This window comes from Oryx dammah, unplaced genomic scaffold (genome assembly GCF_014754425.2).
Source record: "Oryx dammah isolate SB20612 unplaced genomic scaffold, SCBI_Odam_1.1 HiC_scaffold_27, whole genome shotgun sequence".
In the NCBI taxonomy this organism is placed as follows: domain Eukaryota; kingdom Metazoa; phylum Chordata; class Mammalia; order Artiodactyla; family Bovidae; genus Oryx; species Oryx dammah.
Window position 1 is genome coordinate 56,999,381 of NW_024070211.1, and position 22,700 is coordinate 57,022,080.

The 22,700-nt window shown below is 40.7% G+C and overlaps 1 pseudogene; it reads right to left on the minus strand.

The window, feature by feature from the left end:
• Positions 1–19,164: 19,164 nt before the first annotated feature.
• LOC120854114 lies at positions 19,165–20,031 on the minus strand (annotated as a pseudogene).
• Between the last annotated feature and the right edge of the window lie 2,669 nt (positions 20,032–22,700).

The window sequence follows — 22,700 nt, forward strand, 5'->3', positions numbered from 1 at the left end:
GGTCTCCTGCATTGCAGGCAGACGCTTTACCCTCTGAGCTACCAGGGAATACTACATCTCTATAAGTCTTTCCAAATCTTGTTTGTGAATTTCCCCCAAAAGAGGTAGTATCTCTATATGTCAGCATCTATTAAAGTCTTATCTATAAGCTATTTATAATTTCTTAATACCTATACCTATATCATCAATTATCTGTTGAAAGCTTTCATTTTACAATTAGAGAAACAGGCTCAGATATCTCACGTACTCTGCAAATTTCACACAACTAGCTCTTCTCACTGCCAGCCTAGTGCTTCTTACAATTTGACCTTAGAAAAGAGGTGGGTCTTGAATATGGCTTTGATGAACAAAAACATAGGAGCAAACAGAAAACAGGACATTTTTAGAAACAGAACATCTTGTGCAAAGGCACTGTGGCAGAAATGGGGATTGAGTATTCAAGGGACCTTTTACAGACAAGTATGACTGCAGTAGAGGGCACACACATTTTTGGGGGGTCTGCTAATCTCTTGTAGTCCTGAGAAAAAGAATCAAGAAATTGTCAAAGATAATAATAAAAATATTTAACAATTATTTAATTATTTAGCAATCTGTCCAGTATTAAACTCTGGGACTTACCAGGTGACTCAGTGGCAAAAGAACCTGTCTGCCAATCGTGAGATGCAGGAGACCCTGATTTGATCCCTGGGTTGGAAAATCCCCTGGAAGAGGAAATGGCAACCTACTCCAGTATTCTTACCTACAGAATCCCATGGACAGAGGAACTTGGTGGGGCTTCAGTCCATGGGGTTGCAAAGAATTAGACACAACTGAGATACTGAGCATGCACGCCAACACTAATCTCTAAGGTGACATTAGTGTCATGTAATTTGAACACAAAATTGAACACATCAAATAAATGATTCCTTCTTGTAAAAGTCTCCTTGGAATTACATCACAAAGAACCCTTGAATCTTAACGATAATATTGAATTGAAGAAATTTCCTTCACTTATTTCAAAGTAAATGCCATTGGATAACTTTGAGGTTACTAAGGGTCCTGTATGTAGTTTGACTACCTTTAACAGAGCATCCATTTATTCCAGACGGAAAAGTAGACCAGTGTCTACTAGTCCCTGACTTTTCTGAGACTTGGACCCCAGTATCACACCTCAGCATTGTGCACCACTAAACTGAATAGAATGCATTTCAAAGCTTATTGGAAAATATCTAAAATCATGGAGGGCTTTCTCAAGGAAGGATGACTTTGATAGAATCCTAACAATGGAAAACTGCTACTTACATACCTTCATTGTCTTCCTAATGGAGACATCCCTCCTCAGTCATCCAGTTTTGTCTCCCAATATTTCTTCCCAATATTTCTCTTTCATATCCCTATACTGCAATCTGAGATGGTTGGAGGGCATCATTGACTCAGTGGACATGAGTTTGAGCAAACTCCAGGAGATAGTGAAGGACAGGGAAGCTTGGCATACTGCAGTCCATGGGGTCACAAAGAGTCGGACATGGCTGAGAGACTGAAGAATGACAAATACCCCAATCATACCAAACTGCTCACAGTTCCTTGAGCTTTTTATTGCTATTTCACAGTTTGGAGTCCTTAAATATCCTCATTTTTCTACCTGATGCACCATTGTACTACTTCTGGCTGGAGAGAATGTCTCCTTGGTATTCAAGACCCTTATGACTATTTCTTCCCCCAACTAAGGTAAAGAGGAGTACTTAACTTTGTGTTCCACTCTGTATCTTATATCACCTTTCTTAAAACACTTATCTCACTATCCTGAATCCTTTTTCGTTTTAATAAGATTTTTTTGTGTGTTTATCTCTAGACTGAGCTAAACAACTAGGCTCTGTGTATTACTGGGGACTCTTTCCCTATTAAGTCACTGGTGCACAGTAGGTGATCTGCTTGTGAAATGAATGAATGAATTAGTGAATGAATAAATGAAAGGTACCAGGCTAATAGTTTGAGTCCCAGAGCCAGGTGGGTGCATTCGGTAGAATGCAGATACACTTGACTGCAAGAAATAGACAAGCCAACTCTATAAGTATAAACGGAAATTGATTCTTGCAAAGTTTCTGTAGGGCTTTCAGGCCTTGGTTGGATGAGTCTCTGCTCAATGATGTTAGCTGAACCTGGCTTCTTTTCTTTCCTTCTGCTCTACCATCTCCTGGCTCCCCCTTGTGGCTGAAACTTGGCTGCCAACAGCTCCTGAGACCTGTTGCACTCAAGAGAGATACCATGTCTCCTTGGAAAGCTCTCTGAAAAGACACATTTCCCCCAGAAACCACTAGGTAACATTTCCACAGTTCTATTACTCAGTTTGAACTGGGCAGCCACTCCTAAACCAGTAACTGGCTGGGAGGTAAGTTTTGCTGAGAAGTCACATGCTCTGGCTTAAAGCTGGGAGACATTGTTTTTGAGGAGGGGGAGGGGAATGGTTGAGATATGGATGCCCAATCAATAAGATTATTTTAAGGAGAAGAAGGCAGGATTCGAGGGAGGTGAACACAGTGACTAAAATGGGGGTGGAAAAGACATGCCCCAAAGCCATTCCTGTGATCTGTGTTGACCTTGTATTTTTATTTGTTTGAGTTGGGATTTATGGTTCTTGCTCACTGTCCTTGGCTTTATAAAGTGTCAGTTTATTAAAAACAAACCAAAGAAAAAACTCCCAATAACATATGTGTGTGTGTATGTGTATCACAAGCATACATCTCCAAGTTTGACTTACTTTCTGTTCATGATGAATCTGCTGAGGTAGAGGTGAAAGTCATCTTGAATCTCTGTCAGAGTGGGGTATAGCAGAAAGGGACCTCCTGTCCAGAGAAGCCATTCCTCCACAGGAGACGCTCCAACACTAGCAGGTAAATCTGGTTCAGTCTCCAGTGGGGTCTCTGCTTCTTTCCCCTGGGTCCTCATGCATGTCAGATTTTGCTTGTGCCTCAGTGTTTTCTCCAGTCCTGTGGAAGTCTTGCATTCAAATCCCATTGGCCTTCAGAGTCATTTTCCATCAACTGCTACTGGCTTCACAGTAAGAGCATTCAGCATGCATACAAAGTTTTGACTTTGTCTTGAACATGTTTACAGTCATCTCACTGAATTCAAACAAAATTCTAATCTCTCTAAAAGGGGAGGAAATTTGGACACCCCAGGGAAAGATTTTTGTTGAAATATACTTGTTTTAGCCTCTGCCTCAGTGGAGATGTTTTTTGGCTGGTGCTCTCCTGCTTGTTCTAATCTTTGATTTATTCTCCCATTGAAGGAAGAAATACATTAAGTCAGCAAAGACTCATTGTACTACATGGCAGGTACTAATATTAGCTCTAGGAAGAATAACCATGGACAAGATCTATCTGCCCCTACTCTTCTTGTAGTTTAATTCCAGGTGGAAAAATGAACACTAAACTCATGAATCAAGATGTGATCATAGAATTTCAGCTGGTGATGACTGCAGTGAAGAAAACAACACAGGGAGATAAAGTAGGAAGGGCCTGGGTGGAAGGCTAAGTTAGATGCGGCCAGGGAAGACCCTCTGGAAGAAAAGAACATTTGAACAGAGATCTACATAATGGGAAGAACCCAGCCACAGGGGGAATTGGGGTCATGTTTTCCAGGAAGGAAACAGCAAAATCAGAGTTTGGAAGTCATGAGTGAGCTTAGCTTGTTTGAAAAGACCAGAGCAAACATGGGAAGAGTGGTGGGTGTTTTCTGGATTCTGTTCCTTTATTCTGTGGGTTACCTCTGACCCCAGTGCATAATTTAACCTTTAAAGCAGCATATTTTTACACACTGTGTTCAGTTTAGAGTTGTTCAAGCTGACATACAGAGCCAGTGGGTTGCTTGAAATGGCATAGCCAGCCATGAGCAGAGGAAAGATGGATCCTATGCCATACCCACCACTCGGTCAGTGTGAGAGAGAACAGTCCATGAAAGACCATCCTTACTTCTGATACCAATTGTGGTTTGGAGGTTCCTCCAAAACAACCTTAGGTTCCATACTAGAAGGACTCCCAGAACTCACTGAGGGCTGTTACACTCACAGTTATGGTTTATTACAAGGAAAGGATGCAGATGAGAGGAAACCAAGGAAATAAACATGTGGGGCAGAGTCTAGAAGGATGTGGAATGTGGAGTTTTCAGGCATCTTCCCCAAGGAGTTAGGATGGTATTTCGCTCCTGGCACTGATGTGTGGCAATACACATGGAACACTGCCAGTCAGGGAAGCTCACCTGAGCCTCAGTGTCCAGAATCTCTATTAAGGCTCCATCATGTAGGCATGTTTAGTGATTGCCTGCATGATTGATTTCAGTCTCCAGTTCTTCCAGAGGCTAACTGGTATTGTATGACCCAAAGCCTTTCTTTACCTTAAATCTAATTGTTACTATTTGATGTGGCCAGTTCCACAATCGCATTGTTAGGCTATCTAGTATGACCCAAGGGCCCCAGGCAAATAAAGACACCACTGTCAGGCATAATCTAAGGGGCTGGAGATCACTTGCCAGTAGTTGAGGGCAAAGGCCACAAATCTTTCAGGGAAGATTAAATTTTTGATTGCCCACTGAATATACATCTTCCATAGGACATTGTCTTAATGATGGTCAGGCTTCTGGTATACACATTACTCTTGTCCTGGTCCTCTGTGTCCTTTGGGATATGGCATGGGTTGTGGCAGCAAAGTGTTCCCCTGCATTGGCAGGTGCACAGGGCAGGAACACCTTCCACTCACTTCAGCCAGGACATTTTCTTACCTACTAGGCTCAAGCTCCAGAGCAGACATTGGTGTGAGCCAACCTGGGAGGTAGCCTGGGAGCATGATGGAAAGCACCTTTGACAGTTTGCCCTCACATAGCTGCTTAGAAAGGGCAATGTGGAAAGGAAGGCAACAAATTGGCTCTTTCCTACTGTCTCCATGGCAACCAATGCAATCCAATACTCTGGGTCCTTCTGATTCATTTCTAAACTTTATCCCTCCTGCTGACCAAAAAGCTGCCTGTTTTGTTTTAGGGCATGCACACTGATTGTGAATCCCCTCTGGCCATGACAGCTCTGTTCAGCTGCCTTTATAAATATGCTGGAAACTGACATCTGACAATGAGGAGAGGGTAGGCAGAAACAGATTTACCTATGGGCCCATCTGAAGTGGGTCTTGCATCCTATCATAGCTCTGCAGTTCCTGTATTAAGGCCTCTATTCACCCATCACACCTTAGTCTAAGAATCACTGAGGATGGTGATGGCAGCCATGAAATTAAAAGACACTTGCTCCTTGGAAGAAAACCTATAGCAAACCCAGACAGCGTATTAAGAAGCAGAGACATCATTTTTCTGACAAAGATCCATATAGTCAAAGCTATGTTTTTTCCAGTACTCATGTATGGATGTGAGGTTTGAATCATAAAGAAGGCTGAGTGTAGAAGAATTGATGCCTTTGAACTGTGGTCCTGGAGAAGACTCTCGAGGGTCCCTTGAACAGCAAGGAGATCAAACAGTCAATCCTAAAGGAAATCAACCCTGAATATTCATTAGAAAGATGGATGCTGAAGGTGAAACTCCAATAAGTTCGGCCACCTGATGCAGAGAGCTGACTCATTGGAAAAGACCCAGATGCTGGGAAAGATTGAGGGCAGGAGGAGAAGGGGGATGGCAGAGGACGAGATCAGTTCAGTTCAGTCACTCAGTCATGTCCAACTCTTTGCAACCCCTTGGGCTGCAGCACACCAGGCTTCCCTGTCACTCATCAACTCCTGGAGCTTACTCAAACTCATGTACATCGAGACGGTAATGCCATCCAAAGTTTTAGCTTCAGCATCAGTCCTTCCAATGAATATTCAGGACAGATATTCTTTAGGAGGGACTGGTTGAATCTCCTTGCACTCCAAGGGATTGTCAAGAGTCTTCTCCAACACCACAGTTCAAAAGCATCAGTTCTTCAACGCTCAGCTTTCTTTATAGTCCAACTCTCACATCCGCACATAACTACTGGAAAAACCATAGCTTTGATAAGGCAGACCTTTGTTGGCAATGTAATGTCTCTGCTTTTTAATATGCTGTCTAGGTTGGTCATAGCTTTTCTTTCAAGGAGCAAGTCTTTTAATTTCATGGCTGCAGTCATCATCTTCAGTGATTTTGGATCCCCCAAAATAAAGTATCTCACTGTTTCCATTGTTTCCCCATCTCTTTGCCATGAAGTGATGTGACTGGTGCCATGATCTTAGTTTTCTGAATATTAAGTTTTAAGCCAATTTTTCACTCTCTTTCATTTTCATCAAGAGGCTCTTTAGTCCTTCTTTGCTTTCTGCCGTAAGGGTGGTGTCATCTGCATATCTGAGGTTATTGATATTTCTCCTGGCAATCTTGATTCTTGCTTGTGCTTCACCCAGCCCAGCATTTCTCATGATGTACTCTGCATATATAAGTTAAATAAGCAGGGTGACAATATACAGCCTTGATGTAATCCTTTCCTGATTTGGAACCAGTTGCTTGTTCCATGTCCAGTTCTAACTGTTGCTTCTTGATCTGAGTATAGATTGCACGATGAGATGGTTGGATGGTATCCCTGACTCAATGGACATGAGTTTGAGCAACTCCTGGATATAGTGAAGGACAGGGAAGCCTGATGTGCTATAGTCCACGGGTTGCAAAGAGTCAGACATGACTTGATGACTGAACATCAACAACTTAAGTGGTCCTTCATTTTCAGCCCTGGTCTTTCTTCCTAGATATACCCACATCAGACTCAATCTAACTATTTCTAAGATTTTCTCAACAGAGAGGTAGTATGTTTGGCTAATGGCAATGTAAGATCACACAGTGATCCATTAAAAAATCCAAGTCTGCCTGTGTTATCTTGTCACCCAGCAAATTACTTCAAATCTCTGAGCCTACTTCCTTCTCTATCAAGTGTCACAAGTGGTGAAGGTAGTGATCAATACATTATTAAGCTACTATTGCTATCCTTGGACTTCCCTGGTGGCTCAGATGGTAAAGCATCTGTCTACAATGTGGGAGACCTGGGTTTGATCCCTGGGTTGGGAAGATCCCCTGGAGAAGGAAATGGCAACCCACTCCAGTACTCTTGCCTAGAAAATCCCATCGACAGAGGAGCCTGGTGTCCATGGTGTCACAAAGAGTCGGACATGACTGAGCGACTTCACTTCACTATTGTTGTCCTGGTGGCTGCCATGAGGGTTCCACAAGGGAATACACATCATTGGTACATAACAGTAATTCTTTGCACACACTTCCTTTCTTACCAAGTATTCATTGTCCTCCAGCCAGAAAGTTTGTACAACATTGTGTCCCTGTCCTTTGAAGTAAAAGGCTTTAGTCTCCCAGACCTTTGAGTCTTAAAAGTCTGACGCATGGCCTAATGGTTAGAAAATGTAGATGTAGAAACAAAGAATAGTCTGGGGAACTGGTAACAATTTATATGTTAAACCAGCCTCACAGAACTCAGTTCCCTTAAAGATAGATGAAGGCCTGACACACATTCCTAAGTCATTTTAATAGGAAGTAGACCCAGTCCCCCGACAGATGAAGAGCTGACACAAGCACAGAGACCGTAGACTGATTGAAACCAGGTTGATGATGCTTGAAACATCACCTTGATGCCAACCAATCTGGGAACTGTGCATGAGCTAATCACACACCCTGAATGCCCCTCCCTTACACTGCATTTGGGAATGCATGTACACCCGTGGTGGATTCATGTCAATGTATGGCAAAACCAATACAGAATTGTAAAGTAAAATAAAAAAAAGAAATTAAAAAAAAATAATAAAATAAAATCTATCTGTAAAAAAAAATAAAAATAAAAATAAAACCCCTTCCCTGAAAGCTATCAGTGTGGGGGAGTTTGGATCTTTTGAGCATGAACTGCCTGCTCTCTTTGCTTGGTTCCTGCAGCAAATGCTGTGCTTCCTTTAACTCGACTGGCTTTACTATTCATCTGTGAGCAGACCCAAATTTGGTTCGGTAACATGCCTAGATTATCATGCACAGCACTTTGGAAGCTGAATACACACACACACACACACACACGCACACGCACACACACGCACGCACACACACATGCACACACACACACTGCATTCTCTCATCTCCAACAATAGGGGCCTCTTTGTTCTTCTCCAGGTGTCTGAAACAAGCCCATCTCTAGACATTTGCTCTTTTATTCCCTTTCCTTGCAACACTTTCCCAGGAGAGCTGTGTGGATCAACATTTTATTTCAGTTGAGTCTGTGCTCAAACACCAGCTTCTGAGAGGCCTTTCCTAGCCTCATCTCTCTTCCTTTTTCCTCTGCTTGTTTCCCTCCACATCACATATCACAACTAATGTTATATTATTCATCTGATTGCTTATTTTTATATCTTCATCAGAACTTAAGTTACATCTGAACAAGTTCTTTGCTCAGTACTCTGCCCTCTGTTCCTAGAATGGTGCTAGTTATGCAGGAGGTACTCAGCTAATATTTGTTAAATAAACTAAAGGATATTCTCTTGCATCACATTCACATGGTTTTAATGTTTTGTTTACACATATAGGCCTGGAAGATGGTGTCTAGGACTTAACTCTTTTTCTGCCTACCCTCAGTACACCTCAAAAGTAGTGGTTTATATCCAGCACTCAGTGAAGCCATCTAGCATTCACTTGTATTTATCTACCCATCAGTCTTTTTTAATTGGAAATAGATTTACTGATGTCGGTCTTGCAGTTAGCCCTATGCTTGACTTTTTAAGAACTGAAAGACGATTGAAATGTCATCCTGCCTTCAAAGAGCTCATAGTTCAGTAAACTGAAAGAACAGTGCAGGAGAAGAAATGTGTTTTCCATGGTGACTCACTATAATATATACATATACATGTACATACATGTGATGGAAACAGTTATTTTAGGAAGCAATGTCCTCTGCTCTTGTCTATTCATTCTTTGACACTTCTCAAAAGTCCTCCTGGCAACTCACTCAGTTGATTAACTCATTAATGAGTTATGACACAATTTAGAAAACACACCTGTGATACAACTTATTTTCCTTGATTACATAGGGAATACATAATTATTATTTCCCAGATATTCCACTATGTCGGCCTTTTCCAGTATGATAATGATAATGGCTATGAGACTACTATTACTGTTACTTAATACTGCAGAACCAATATTGTTAATGGTTGATATACTACCACTGCTCCTACTTTCTTACCCTATACCAAATGCTGTTCTAAGATCATTTCATGGATAATCTTTGTTAAATCTTTGTAATAAGACTTTAAGGCAAGGCCGGTTGTTAAGAACATTAAACCAACAAGAAAATGAGCCCATAGAGACTAGACATCATCTTATGTGAAATCATACAGCTAGTGAGAGGCAGAGAGCTGGAATCTGTCTTTGGAGCTGTGGTATAAGAGTAGCGGGTAGCCATTCCTTTCTCTAGGGTGTCTTCCCAACCCAGGAGTTGAACGCTGGTCTCTGGCGTTGTAGGCAGGTTCTTTACCACCTGAGCCATCAGCGAAGCCCTTTAACCACTGACTGAATGCTGATTCTCTGGAGCCATATCTTTTTTCACTTGTATGTCCAGAGTTGAAAGTCCCCAATTCCCCTGAGCTCTGTCCCCCATTTAGTGATGTTATTTCTCCACCCCACAGAGTAGTATAATAAAGTATATTTCTGATCTTTGTGCCCAGTTCTTGGAACAGAGCTTCAAACATGGTCCCTGGAATTTCTTAACTTCCTGGAGTGTTTCTTATGCTAATGGAGTGAATCAGGATGGATTTATAGGTGACTTCAGGATGCTGGGTGCTCATCGGAAAGGCCTACTTCATCATTAGAGGAGGCGGCCATACAGCGTCATACAGGACGTGGTCTTACACACCTGTTCAAGAGGAGCTGCCCACCAACGCTACCTGAGGCTGGGCTCACGACAGGCCGTGACATTTGGCCTGTTGAGTTATCTGATTTTTAAAGTGTTTACATCACAGTCAGACAAGACAACAGAGGTTATATTTAGCTCCCAAGTGGGCACTTTGCTTTTAAAACCCAGAACAAGTTTCCTTATAACCTGGATCTATGTCTGCTCTTGGAACACCAGATCATCTGGCAACTCTGGGAACACGTTTCCTCAGTCCAACAGTGGACCAGGTCAGAAAGTGCCTCTGTACACAGTTCACACTTGCTCCTGCAGTCACAGTCCCCACCGCCTCTCACTGCCTCACCTCGACTGTATTTATTCACGCTAACTGCTCGGCTTTATCCTTTCCCTATATCAATGTTATTCCCCACATTACCTGACCAGAATGTTGAATGCAAGTGGAATCCAGGCAGTTTCATCAATATTTTTCACAGCAATTCATTTATCTATTCAACAAATAAACAATGAGTGCCTGGATGTGCAGAACTATTCTAGATGCATGGATATATTTTAACATGATTTTTTTTTAGGTGTTAGAAGTTTTTTTTTTTTTTGGATTCATGTTGATGTATGGCAAAACCAATACAATATTATAAAGAAATTAACCTCCAATTAAAATAAATAAAATAAAAAAACCTCTAACATGATTATTTAAACATGACTTCACCCCCAGAAACCTGCTATGAGGGAAGAAAGACACAGTTATTTGTGAAGATGGACAAGCTAACAAAAACAGCACAGTACATTAGCTAATTACATGGAGGGATCCACAGGGTCCTTTGTGGATACTGGGGACAATTGATCCCATGGAGGGTTGATGAGAGGGTGAAAGAAGACTGCCATCCTTTTCAGAGAGGCATTTTATAGTGTGGAGGACAATTCGGCTAAGCCTGAGGTAATCAAAAGTCAGAGTCCTCTAAACTGGGGGAGAACAGCTTTTGAAAAACAATAGGTATGGGTGCAAAGGCACAGAAACAGGATGATGTGCTTGGGATGGATGTGCAAGAGGGATGACAGTGTCGGCTACACGTGAAGGAGCATGGAGAATGGGAGAATGGGAGGGTGGGATCCCTGGGGCTGCCTCAGGAATTACCAAGTAGGTGGAGGTCCTAAATCCATGTGTATTGATGACCCCTGGCAGGGGCCAAGGGAAGCTGTCAGCAAAGAAAAGAACTGGGATGTAGATGTGTATAGATCCGAGAAGACCATGCTTGGCATCCTAAGCATCACCTGCAGAGCACAGACCTCCAGTGATGGAGCAGGATGAGCCAGAGACACACCTGACTTGTCCTCACTCCCAGCAGAGACACAGGAAGACTTTTGACCTCTCTCTCTCTAAGCCTCCAGCAGAGGGACAGGAAGAATAAGCAAAAATGCCAACCATCCTTTCACCCCATTCTATGTATCTGGATCGCAATGCTTAGTTCAACAGAAGGGAAAATTTATCATTTGATATAAGAAGAAAAGTTTAAGGTGTGTTAACTTACAATAACCAAAAGTAACTGAGACCTCCAAGATTTGTACACAATTTCATCAAAGGACAAGAAGAGGGTTTGACAGGACCTGGTTGAAAGCAGGGATTAGAAAAAATAAATAAAATATTTACATGTTGGGCTTCACTGGCTACATGTCACCTAATACACTGGTTACACAGGGTTGAACAAGGCTCATGTCAATTTGAAGGACTTATTTGAGTGTCTTGTCCTGAGTTCCAGACTCAGACAAAGATGGTCTGGGAGTGAGAAGAGCCAGAAACAACCATGAGAGGCGTAGGACACATCTCTCCCACAGGGCGATGATGATGCAAAGGCCCCTAGGCAGCTGAGTTCACAGCTCCGGCCAGAGGCGGGGTAGCTGGCCTCATTTACCTGGGGGTTTTAAAGGCTTGGGCGATAATTTAAGAAGACATGGAAAAGCCACAGAGAGCTGGTGAAGCTGGCACCAAGGGGGTGGCAGGGGCAGGTCCACTTGCTCTGTCCACCTCGTGGTCTGAACAGATAGTGACAGGTACCTCCATAGGTGTATGTCCTTCCAAATGTAGGCCAGCCTTCTCATCTCCGCAGTGACCGTGGAGCCACACAGATCAGCTTCCTCTTACTCTCAATTACTGTAAATGAATTTCTGCAGAATCACTGATATGGGGGAAGATTTACAACAGATTAGCTTTCATTTATTTTAAAGGGATTGTCTAAATGCATAAATCCAAGCCTGCCTCAAGCTCATGAATTTTTATAACTTCTGCTTGGATAATAATCTTTGTCTCCCTTTCTTTGCTTCCTCTAACCCTCTCATCCCCACCTCCTCTGCTCTGCCATTGAATCTGCCAGGGTTTTGCACCTCTGTCAGGTACTTTGAGAGCCAGGAGATGAAAGCTTTGAGAGAGGTGTGTAAAATATATTTACAGTGTGTCTCCGCGAATACTCTTGTTTAGTTAAAAATGAGTATAAATGATGCATGACAAGCAATTTGCTGCATGGAAGCTGACATTAATGACTTGACATATTCATGCCTATTTGTAAATCAGATTCTTTTTTTGCCAGTGACATATTCTGGTCCAAAGTGTCTTATATTAAGAATACCCATTTCTTCACACTAAGAGGAAATCATTTTCTCAGGTTTTTTTATTGTTTCCATGGGTACCAAAGAGCTTATTTCATTAGTTAATGGGAACCTTACTGTGGGAAGTAGTGTCCCAGAGAGGAAGGTTTTCCATTAATTGAATCAATAGAATTTCCTAGCCTGATTGCTTCTGTTAGATGTTGGGGTGTGTGAGAGGACAGAACTGAAATGGCCCCACTGTTCAACCTCACTGTCTACTGGGGTGCCATGGACAGCCAAGTCCAGGGCTGAGTTGGTTTTTGAAACTATTCAGTTTTCTGTCTAGTGCTACCTTCCTGCAAGATTGTTATGGAAAGTTCCCGTTGCATACTTCTGGGATTGTTGGTGAATGTAATGACCAGACACTGGGATGAGGCAGAACCATCTTTTGGGGGAAATTAGGACTATGGTTTTTCCTGTGGTCATGTATGGATGTGAGAGTTGGACTGTGAAGAAGGCTGAGTGCCAAAGAATTGATGCTTTTGAACTATGGTGTTGGAGAAGACTCTTGAAAGTCCCTTGGACTGCAAGGAGATCCAACCAGTCCATTCTGAAGGAGATTAGCCCTGGGATTTCTTTGGAAGGACCGATGGTAAAGCTGAAACTCCAGTACTTTGGCCACCTCATGCAAAGAGTTGACTCATTGGAAAAGACTCTGATGCTGGGAGGGATTGGGGGCAGGAGGAGAAGGGGACAACAGAGGATGAGATGGCTGGATGGCATCACTGACTCAATGGACATGAGTCTGAGTGAACTCTGGGAGTTGGTGATGGACAGGGAGGCCTGGCGTGCTGCGATTCATGGGGTCGCAAAGAGTCGGACATGACTGAGTGACTGAACTGAACTGAACTGAACTGAGGACTTCTATCAATCTGTCTTCCATGGCTACCCTCTTTGAAGCCATTTTACCCAGGAGGGAATTATCCAAAGCAAACCATCCCATAAAGAAACAACAGTTCTCAGGTTTAAAAAACAAAGGTCAAGATAATAAGACATGAGATAGGATTTGAAAGACAACTTATGCCTGTGTCCACCTCCACTGAGACCAAGGAAATTCTGACCTGGGAAGACAGTGGTGAGGAAAGAGAAGGACAGGAGTGAGGTGGGGCCTGCCCTGGCTTGTCTCCACCAGTTAATCTGGTGGGTTGAGGGCATGGAGAGAAGTTGTATTAAACCTGCAAGCTGAGAGGCATTCTTCTCATCAGGACCAGACTTGAGGATAGTGCCAGCTTTGCAGCTCTGTTCTGCACCACACCCGGTGGAGATGAAGGGTAATGAGGGTTAAGATAGGGAAGCAATACAGGTCAGTTTCTCCCAGGACTTTTCCCTTTTCCATCCTCAAGACTGTTTTAAGCATTAGAAGGGGAATCATGCAGCAGTCAGACCCAGCAATGACTGATGATGGAGAGGCCCAGTGAGGAAATATTGGTACAATCCGTTGATGAAGTGCTATGGGCGGGGATGGTGCATGGTGGTGGGGATGATTATGACTCAACAAGGCAGCATAGGTCTGTGTGTGAGAGATGATAAAGGGAAGAAAGTCAGATAATGTGAGGATTGCGCCCAAGTGTCTCATTGAGGTAAACTTCTACCGGGTTCCAAATCATTCCTGATTCCTATCAATCTCAGGGTATATAGTTCCTCTTCCACAATTCATTAGCTTTTGGTCTGAAGCCCAGATGCCATAGAGATGAAAAGTTAGTGAAAATATTTGGACCTGCCTTTTTATAACTCCATGACCTGTATCTTGCAGAACAAAACTCAATTGTTAGCTTTGCCCCTGAGGCCCTGAGGATTTCATAGGAATATGAATGAAAGGAATCCTATGAATTATTTCCTCCTCAGAAGACACTCTTCCCCTCCAAGCTATTTTATAATGCCTTATGAGATGGAAAGGGATTAAAAAACAAAACAAAACAAAACAACAACTTCTCTTAAGGTGGTCAAAATAAAATTAATTCCTATCCTCTGGATGAGGTTGAGAAAGCACAATGGAAAATTTTCTCACTGAGCCCAGAGGCTGCTTGGCCTCTCTGGCAGTTTGTGGGGGCTGTTACCTCTGCACGTATTTATCTGTGCCCTCCTGCAGAAGGGGCTGTGTCTGGCACTGGTGCTCTGATTCTGACAGCTATGAATCTCAGTGGGGAGAGAAATCTTCCCCAGTGCAGCAGGGCACAGGCAGCCCAGGTGCTTGGGGGAAGTTTCTGTATACAGTTGTTTTGAATAATATGGCTCTACCAGGGCAGAAAAGAGGTTATAGGGCTTTTAGGAAGAACACAGGAAAGGGAGGAGGCAGAGCTTCTGCTTTTAGATCTGGTTACATTTGTGACAACTCCACCTCTGACAAAAGAACTAGACACATTCTGTCTACCAACAAGACATTTTGGTGGCTTCAATAGCCCATGGGCTACCATCTTCAGCCTTGGTGATCACAGGGCTATGCTTTCGCCCTGTAAAACTGTCTATGGTACACAGACTATGCTCTCACTTGCCGTCTTTTATGAATGTGGAGTAATGTGAACTTCACAGATTTGGGCTCTTTTCTTTTTCTTTCTGTTTTATTATTATTATTATCTAGTCAAGGCTATGGTTTTTCCTGTGGTCATGTATGGATGAGAGAGTTGGACTGTGAAGAAGGCTGAGCGCCGAAGAATTGATGCTTTTGAACTGTGGTGTTGGAGAAGACTCTTGAGAGTGCCTTGGAATGCAAGGAGATCCAACCAGTCCATTCTGAAGGAGATCAACCCTGGGATTTCTTTGGAAGGAATGATGCTAAAGCTGAAGCTCCAGTACTTTGGCTACCTCCTGTGAAGAGTTGACTCATTGGAAAAGACTCTGATGCTAGGAGGGATTGGGGGCAGGAGGAGAAGGGGACAACAGAGGATGAGATGGCTGGATGGTATCATGGACTCGATGGACGTGAGTCTGAGTGAACTCCGGGAGATGGTGATGGACAGGGAGGCCTGGCGTGCTGCGATTCATGGGGTCGCAAAGAGTCAGACATGACTGAGTGACTGAACTGAACTGAACTGAACTGAACTGATTATTATCCAGACTTATGTGTTTTCTATGTTAAAAAGATATATAATCCTGCCTTGCAATTATTTGTGCTGATGCTTTGTTTGTATCTTAGTTTCTAAAGTACTAGAGGGCAAGGGCCATGGCTACGCATCCTTGCTTCCCCCATAGCATCTGAAAGCATTATGTAGATCATTACACCTGATGGCCTTGGTCAGAATACCAGCACTGAAGCAGACCTGTGTCTGCTCTGATTCCATCATCTTCTTGCAGTGTGACCTTCTGTACCTTACATAACCTTTATTTATTTATTTATTTTTGGCTGTGCTGGGTCTTTGTTGCTGCCCAAGCAGTTTCTCAGATGGCAGTGAACAGGGGCTACTCTCTAGCTGCAGTGCTTCTCACTGCAGTGTTCTCTTGGTTCTGAAGCACAGGCTCTAGAGCACATGAGCTTTGGCAGTTGTGGCACGAGGCTTAGCTGCCCTGCGGAATTTGGGATCTTATTTCTTGGACCAAAAATCAAACCTGTGTCACTTGTGGTGGTTGGGAGATTCCTAGCCACTGGACCACTAGGGAAGTCCCTGATCTAACCCTTTTGAACTTCAATTTCCTTATCCAAAAAGTGAGGATACCAAATTCAGCTACTACAGGGCATTGTTGATAGGATGAAATGGCATAAATGATAAGAAATAGCTAAGTTAATATTTAGAGATTAAAAGTTGATCAAAGTCTTAGGCTTAGGCTATGTTAAACCTAAAACCATAATTTCCAAGTAGTAGATCATTATTTATCACTAGGAATGAGAAGAAATAGTGGTGTAGCCCAGCAGACACTCAAACTGGTGACCTGTTTTGAATCTTTCACTTTTTACTTGGTAATCAAAATCACAGTTTCTATACTAACCTCCTAAAATACGATGTACCCAATAAGGTAACTAAAGAAGGTTCCTGTAAAAGAAGAGATTGCTAGGTAATTGTGCTGGCTGTGGTTCCATCCTCTTTTTCTGATTCCACTTCCATACAATTTGTCTGCAGAGATCTAGCCTAATTTGGAATCCTACTAGTATTACTCAAATATATATGATTATTGTGACACCATATATTGTATCAGGATGTAAGCTCCTGAAGATAAAACTTTTTGCCTGATTGCCTTATTTCTCTGTCCCCCGGAGAAGGGAAAGGCTATCCACTCCAGTATTCTGGCCTGAAGAATTCCATGAACTACAGTTCATGGGGTCGCAAACTGAGTGACTTTCACTTTCACTTTCACTTTCATCACTTACAAAGGTTTCTGACTTATGTTCTCAATGAATGTTGAATGAATGGATGTATTCCAGCTTTCAGCCAGTAAGAGGGATTCTTTTGGATGTGAAGGCAGCTTGGATTCAGCATTGTCAGGGTCTGGTAAAATGAATGAAACCTAACTGTCCAATGTGACTGCTGAGTTAATTCAATACCTGAGGCGTCTCCTGGAGATTATGTCAAAACAGCTACATTCCTAGGCAGACAGGCAAGGCTCATAAATCTGCTCCATGCTTTCTCACTCTCTTTAACAGCAACAAAAATTCACTTTGAGGTAAAATGTCCTGAAGGCGCCTTCAGTAATATGCATCATGAAAACAGAGAGGGTCAAACACATCGCCTCAATCCTGGGAATCATATTTCATTGCTAGTTAGTGTCAAACATTATCTCATTTGTCAACAAAGCACTGTGGGGAATAAATACTACCACTAGGCAGGCACTGGAACAAGCTCTCTTTTTAATCAGGAGAGTATGTGTTTGTAGAAGGAAGACTAAGTTTAGCATGAGTGAGTTTATCACTTTGTATCAATGAAATTCCATAGGACATATGTTCAGACCTTGCCTGAAATACCATGAAGCTAACACTTAATTAGTGTATGCTTTCTAGTGATAAAAATCAGTTACACTTCAATTAATCTTGAAACACCAGAGCAAGCACAGAAAAAGTGGACTTGCAAAGGGGTTATATTTTTGTCTCACATTAAAAAAAAAAAAAACCTGCAAATTATGCTAGGAAATTTGTTGCTCACTTTATTCAAAAAGTTCAATGAAGATCAGAGAGGATCTAGAATTTACTCTTGGGATGAGCATTTATTTGTAAAGAGGAAACTTGGGTACAGGACACAGATTGTACTTTTTGAGAAGAGCTGACTCCTTTGAAAAGACCCTAATGCAGGGAAAGATTGAAGGCAGGAGGAGAAGAGAACAACAGAGGATGAGATGGTTGGATGGCATCACTTACTCAATGGACATGAGATTGAGTAAACTCTAGGAGCTGGTGATGGACAGGGAGGCTTGGTGTGGTGCAGTCCATGGGGTCACAGAGTTGGACATGACTGAGCGACTGAACTGAACTGAGAGCAAGATGATCTATCTTTTTTCATTTAAGGGTTTCATACCTTAAGCATATTCTATTTTGTGAGGATATTACATGTCAACTTCCGTGAACAATCTTGTTGAGTTTTGAATTAGTCTTAATTTATAGATCAATTTGTATGATCTTATTTTTAAAAATTATCTCATATTTATCTAGTATTTTATGATTTTTACAATTTGATTCAGATTCATATAAAAAGATTTTGATACAAAAAGTAAAGTAAGGGATCCATTTACCATTACTTTCCAGAAGGTTATCCATTTGTCTAAACACCAGTTATCAAACAATCCATCTTTTCCTAACTGGTTTGCTGTTCTGGTTTCTTTTCTTTTTTTGCTGTTCAGTCACTCTGTAGGGTGTGACTCTTTGTGACACCATGGACTGCAGCACACCAGCCTTCCATGTCCTTAACTATCTCCAAGAGTTTGCTCAAACTCATGCCCACTGAGTCTATGATGGCATCCAGCCATCTCATCCTTTGTCATTCCCCTCTCTTTCTGCCCTTAGCCTTTCCCAGGATCAGGGTCTTTTCAAATGAGTCAGCTCTTTGCATCAGGTGGCCTTTAAAGTATTGGAGCTTCAGGTTCAGTCGTTCCAATGAATATTCAGAGTTGATTTCCTTTAAGATTGACTGGTTTGGTCTTCTTGCAGTCCAAGGGACTCTCAAGAGTCTTCTCCAACACCACACTTTGAAAGTATCAATTTTTGGGCACTCAGCCTTCTTTATAGTCCAACTGTCACATTTGTACATGAATACTGGAAAAACCATAGCTTTGATTAGATGCCTTTGTTAGCAAAGTGATGTCTCTGCTTTTTAATATACTGTCTAGGTTTGTCATAGTTTTTCTTCCAAGGAAAAAGCGTCTTTTAATTTCATGGGTGCAGTCACCATCTGCAGTGATTTTGGAGCCCAAGAAAACAGTCTGTCACTGTTTCCATTGTTTCCCCATTTATCTGCCATGAATTGATAGGACCGGATGCCATGATCTTCTGTTTTTGAATGTCGAGTTTTAAGGCAACTTTTTCACTCTCCTCTTTCACATTCATCAAGATGCTCCTTTGTTCCTCTTTGCTTTCTGCCATTAGGGTGATGTCATCTACATATCTGAGATTATTGTTATTTCTTCAGGCAATCCTGATTCCAGCCTGTGATTCATCCAGCTGGATATTTCTCATGATGTATTCTGCATATAAGTTAAATAAGCAGGGTGACAATATACAGCCTTGATGTACTCCTTTCCTAATTGATTCTAACTATTGTTCCTTGATCTGCATACAAGTTTCTTGGGAGGCATATAAGGTGGTCTGGTATTTCCATCTCTTTAACGCTTTTCCTCAGTTCCTTGTGATCCACACCGTCAAAGGCTTTAGCATAGTCAATGAAGCAAAGTTGATATTTTTTTCTGGAATTCCCTTCCTTTTTTAAGATCCAAAAGATGTTGGCAATTTGATCTCTGGTTCCTCTGCTTTTTCTTTTTTTTTTTTTTTTAAATTTATTTATTTATTTTTAATTTTTACTTTACAATTCTGTATTGGTTTTGGCATAGATTGTACAGCTGGAAGCTCTTGCTTCATGTACTGTTGAGGTCCAGCTTGAAGGGTTTTTAGGATCACCTTGTGAGCATATGAAATAAATGTGATTGCGAGTTAGTTTGATCATTCTTTGGCCTTGTCCTCCTTTGGGATTGGAGTAAAAATTGACCTTTTCCAGTCCTGTGGCTCCTGCTGAGTTCTCCAATTTGTCGGCATATTGAGTGCAGCACTTTATTATTATTATTTTTTTGAGTGCAGCACTTTAACAGTATTATCTCTTAGGATTTTAAACATGTCAGCTGGAATTCCATCACCTCCACTAGCTTTGTTTGTAGTAATACTTCCTAAGGCCCACTTGACTTCACACTCCAGGATGTCTGGCTTTAGGTAAGTGACTACACTATCATGGTTATCTGGGTCATTAAGACCTTTCTTGTATAGTTCTTCTGTGTTTTCTTGCAACCTATTCTTCTGTTAGGTCCATTATGTTCCTGTCCTTTATTGAGCCCATCTTTGCATGAAATATTCCCTAGGTATCTTTAATTTTCTTGAAGAGATCTCTAGTCTTCCCCATTTTATTGTCTCCCTGATTTCTTTGCTTTGTTCACTTAAGAAGGCTTTCTTACCTCTCCTTGCTTTTCTTTGGAACTCTGCATTAAAATGGGTATATGTTTCCTTGTTTCCTTTGGCTTTTGCTTCTCTTCTCAACTGGTTTGACCTATTATTATCTCATTTATTAAATTTTATCTTATTTTTTAATTCTTTTCCATTTCATTACTATTGGTCTTCTATTTATATGTTAATCTTAAGCTTTTAATTACTATACTTAATACTTATTGTGTTCTTTAGATTATCTGGGATATACTTTTATGTTTACTTTTTCATTTAAGTTGTTGAATTAGCTTGTGTGGTTTTACTAACTCTCCTTCCCTTTTAAAATGTCAAAATTATATTAATGTACATGTACAGATAAAGTGTTACAGCTTTAAAGATTTATGTAGATTTATTTATGAATTTATAGACAGTCTTAATAGCTTTATAATATTGACTTTTTCTTCTCAAAAAAGATTATGTCTTTCCATTCAATAAAAGAGATTTAAAAAAAATTAAAAAATTTCACTAGCATTTACAATCTTTCTTCACAGAGCACTTGCATATTTCTAGTTAATGGTTACATTTTTATTATTTGTTGCTATTATAACTATAGTCTTTTTCTCATATTTCTTCTAAGTGGTTGATCTTTTTACAGTATGTCACTATTGAATTTTATATGTTAACTTTGTAATCAGCCACATTACTGGGTTCTTTTTTAGTCCTTAATTGTGTTGAGCTAACTCTTGGGATTTCTAGATATGCTGTGTTATATTTGGCAAATGAAAACAATTACAAATCTTTTCCAATTTTATGCCTCATATGTCTTTCTTTTCCCTTCTTGTACTTGCTAGGACCTCTAAAATAATTATAAAAATAGTGAGGAGAATGGCCAATATTGTTTTAGTCCTGATTTTAGGAGGGATGCTTTCATTGTTTCACCGTTAAGCATTATGCTGCCTTTGGTTTAATCTACTGACACTTTATTAGGAGCTTTATTTTTACTTCAAAATCAAGAATAGGTTTTGAATTTTGTTGGCTATTGTTTGTCCAGCAGGTACAGAAATATCTATGCCTTTTCAGCTACCAAGATAAATATAAGGCATTTGGTAGCTGTATATTCCTGTATTAATATTCTGTAGGATTGCTTGTTAATACATTGTTTAGGACATGTTTTATATAATTTATTTATAATAGTGCAATTAGTGAATTTTGTCTATGTCTTACATCAATTTGTGTCATTGCGCTATTTTTTGGTCATGTTTTCATATCCAGAGTATGATGGTTTTGTAAATATAATTTAAGATATTTGATCTTTATATTCTTTTTATTCTGCAAAAATTTTGAAAGCTTTTGGGTGTTCTGTTAGCTGAAGCATAGAACATATCTAGAATCTTTGATGTCTGGTATCATTTATCAGATTCCTTTGCATCCTGAACTGTTGTATGTGCCTGTGAGCGTGCCATCATTATAGTCGTATCCAACTCCTCACGACCCTATGGGCTATAGCCTGCCAGGCTCCTCTGTCCACAGGATTCTCCAGGCAAGAATACTGAAGTGGGTTGCCACGCCCTATGCCCGTAGATCTTCCTGGCAAGGGATCAAACCTGTGTCTCATGTCTCCTGGGTCTCTTGCATCTCCTGCATTGGCACGTGGTTTCTTTGCCATTAGTGCCCCTTGAGAAGTCTGTATTTCTGTACGTTTATGCTTAAATATGGAAACTTCCTTAAGTTTATATTTAATTTTGTCTTTACAAGACTACTTCATGAGTTGCAGGGTACTTCCATTACGATGGTCAGATTTTTCTCCCTTTTTATGATATTAGTAGTCATTGATAATCATTGTCTATATCCATTAATTAACTGGAGATTTATTGACATACTTATTTTATCATTCTGTGTTTAGTTCATGGAATATTTTCATAAAGGGAAAGCTTCTGTTATCCATACTTGATTATTGTGAGTTACAGTTCATACAGTGAAGGCAGCAGAATTCCTTTTGCTTATTTGTTTTAGCCAGGTTTAAAAATATTGGATTGTTTCCTTAGCAATGGCAAGTGTTTTATTTGTTTTCTTGTTGTTGCTTTTGTATCTTTATGAACTCCTGGATTTAGACTTGCTTGATTGCTTTAATCCATTGCAGCTATTAACCTAACTAATACATTTCTCACCCCTGAACAATAAAAGTTCGTTAAATTTGGTCTGTGAATCCTTTTCACAGATACTTTCTAGTATTTGGCATTTTCCTTGGTCTTTGATAAGAGAAACTGTTATATAGCTTCATTTTGCACATTCTATTTTGCTTTAGAACTGGAATCTAGAGTAATTTTTTTACAGTCTTTATGATTTTCAATGTATAGAGTAACAAAATTTTTAACATGTTATTTTCTAGTTTCATACTTGTAGCTCTAATTATCTGTCATAATTATCAGTTTTATTTATTCTAAACCATGCACACAACAATTTCATAATGACAATTAACACCACTAGGAAAGATGCTTACCTGCGTGTGGCAATTTGGAGCCTCCAGAAATGTGAGAAAATAAATTTGTTTTTTAAGTCACCAAGACTATGGCAATTGGATACAGCAGCCACAAGAAATTAGTACATTGTTTTTCTACTTTTCAGATGTTATGAATAATGCTCCTGTGA